This window comes from Theobroma cacao, chromosome 10, assembly GCF_000208745.1.
Source record: "Theobroma cacao cultivar B97-61/B2 chromosome 10, Criollo_cocoa_genome_V2, whole genome shotgun sequence".
Classification (NCBI taxonomy): domain Eukaryota; kingdom Viridiplantae; phylum Streptophyta; class Magnoliopsida; order Malvales; family Malvaceae; genus Theobroma; species Theobroma cacao.
In genome coordinates this window covers 6,112,037-6,115,051 of record NC_030859.1, presented here as the reverse complement: position 1 = coordinate 6,115,051, position 3,015 = coordinate 6,112,037, and positions in this window count along the sequence as shown.

Here is a 3,015-nt window from a genome sequence, read left to right as displayed (position 1 = left end):
TTTTCATACTACACATCACCAAACAACTAAAAACATTAGAATAACATGTTTTCTAACTAAATTCATCATCAAATTCTCTCTCCTAAGGTTTGATCAGCACACTATCCTTCATGATATCTTGTGATTCAACCATGAAAAATGCAAAATAATGCATAGGAAAGGTAGATCACAAGCTAGAATTAAGAAATTTTACTTTTAATGGCTTGATTCCTTAAAAATCAACAATTTCCCTTTGAATTTTTCTCTCTAGGGTTTTTGTTTTTCCTTTTTTTTCTATTTTTCTCTCTTTGGCCGACCAAGATAAATGAGTTGGGAGGGTTATGGGCTGATTTTTAAAGCCAAATAATAAAATAATCCAAGCTTGACACTTGTCACCATGTTATTGGTCCATGTTTAAAAACTTAATAATGAAGCTTTCTTCCACCACCACATAAAATCCTGCAATTATCCATGATATAAAATGCTAATGGCTGAAATCCATGGGCATGACAAGTGTTGGGTGGTGTAAAATTACAATTTTACCCTTGAGGTGGCAAAATGACTATGTTGCCTTTATCCTCGAAAAAACGTCGAAATTAAAATTCTTCACTTCTCAAACTCAAATTATACTCCAAATGATCAATCTTAGTCAAAAATTTCATCCAACACTCACATCTTAACCTCGGGTGGCAAATGACTATTTTACCCCTAGGTCATGAAAATTCCAATTTGACTCTAAATCGGTCCTTGAACTTTGAATCACCATTTTAAGTTATTCTGGGGTTTTAAAATTCTCAATTTCATTTTAAAATCTCTATTTGGACTAGTGTGAGGCTTAATTCAACTTAATTGTACTATTTGGTACATTACCGTCTTCTAATGATTTTCGAGATACCCAAGTAAGCAAACATGCATTCTTATGTAATAATGGCATAATAAACATATTGTAGAGCCGGGCTTGACATATTGTTCCAAACTCCAATTGTTCATTCAATGACATTTCTTAGTGAAGAATGTGAGTGGTTGAATGCTTCTTCTACACCTTCTGGCTGATTGCAACCTCTAAAATCAGGAATTTGATATCTTTCACCTTTATAAGGTGCTAGATACCCTTTCATATTAGGATAACCAGCATCCACCACATAATATTTACTTAAGAAAAAAGTTAAAGGTTTTAGTATTAGTTTATCAGAAAATTTAAGAGATAAATATATAGAATAACAAACTTTATATCATAAAAATTATAAGTTGTACCTTTCGGAGGGTAAAGGAACACACTTTTCATTTCTTCAAGTATAGTTGAAAATTTACGAGTGTCATGTGCAGTGCGAGGCCAACCAACAACCACAAAAGTGAATAGCATGTCAAAATTACAAACTAACATGACGTTATATGTTGGATATCCTTTTTGACCAATAAAATGAATTTAATCATTTGTAGGAGGAATAGCGAGAATATGTGATCCATTTATAGCACCAATGCATCCTTGAAAATACGGCCAATATCTACGATCATTTTTAATTTTGAATGGAATTTTTGCTAATTGAAAATCTAGAACCTTGACAATTTCATTGGCCAATAAACATACACTATCAACACTTCACTGAACTTCTTACTTACAGTCTTTCTCGATTTTCTAAATTTATTTTGTACATTACGATTTGTCTTGTTGTGTGTACAAGTCCAAAGAAACATAGCAACCGCCTCTAATGCTGTAATGTCTTTAGATAGATGTAACCATTCCTTATTCATTAATTTATATGTAAGTTGCAAAACAAGATGTGATTCCATCCTAAATATTTTATAACTTTCACCCAGAGTTTGTAAAGTTTCACGTTCCCAATTCCATTTCCATCCATTAAAATAATTGAATACGCTTCCTTATTTCATTAAGTATTTCATGTGATATACAATTGCAATAGTAGATCCTCTATACATATTTTGATAAAACCTTGCACATTTTCTTCTTTTTACAACTTGTACTGATGCTTTGACTTCATTAGAAGATATCTGTTTGACAATATCAAAATATATAAGTAGAAATCCAAATATATCAACTAAAAAAATATTATTTCAAGCAAATCAAATAGTACAAACAACAATTCAAATAAATATAACATGGATGATAGCAAATTTTTTCAAACACCAATTCAATTATAACTAACAAGTAACAAATATATAAAGAGAAAGTAATTTAAAGATCAACATAAACCTAAAATAAACAAATGAAATCCTAACCTAATCAACTACTCCCACCACAATTTTTTGATAAATTATGCTTATATTGAATCCAGCTTAGCTGATCACTTAAATCTAACAAAGAAATAAAAATGAGTCTATTTTCTTCCCTTTTAATCAATTGTAGTGCAAAATGAAGTTCATCTACACTTAATGTCACCTCATTTTGTAGAGATTTAATTGCTCGAACGCACTCCAGAATACTATATTGTCCTGTGCATTGTGATGACATTGAAATTTCAACACTTTCAATTGTGTTATGACTTTCTGCTGCCTCACACAATCATTCCAATGTTGTTTGCAAGCTTGCTACAATCTCAGTTTTTGCCTTACCCTTTGCCACTTTTTTTCCCATTTTTACTGGCACCATTCTTTTCCTCTTGATTTGGGTGTTTACGATAGAGCTGTCATCTTCATCATAATTGATTTCTTCAGCATCAGATTCAACATTTTCTAGTAGTGAAGTTAGATTTACAGATTTGACAGTATCTTCAAATGGTGCACCCATTGCTAGTGTCCATGCATTTTGACTAGGGCTACAGTATCCCCAAATATAGATTCCAATTCATCAATATGTTCTAGCCCATGATACCAAAATCTGGTATATTTTGGATTGGGCTACACAAACATCAAAGAGAAACAAACTTTTAAACAAAGTGCATATGTACAATAATTTACAGTATCTAAACCATATAAAATTTAAAATACTTTCTTTTATTTTGGCTCCCCACCATGTGGCATCAGCTTCGATGGTTCCCGTCTCATGGTTCTAACCCAAAACTGTTTCTTTGCCCTTCA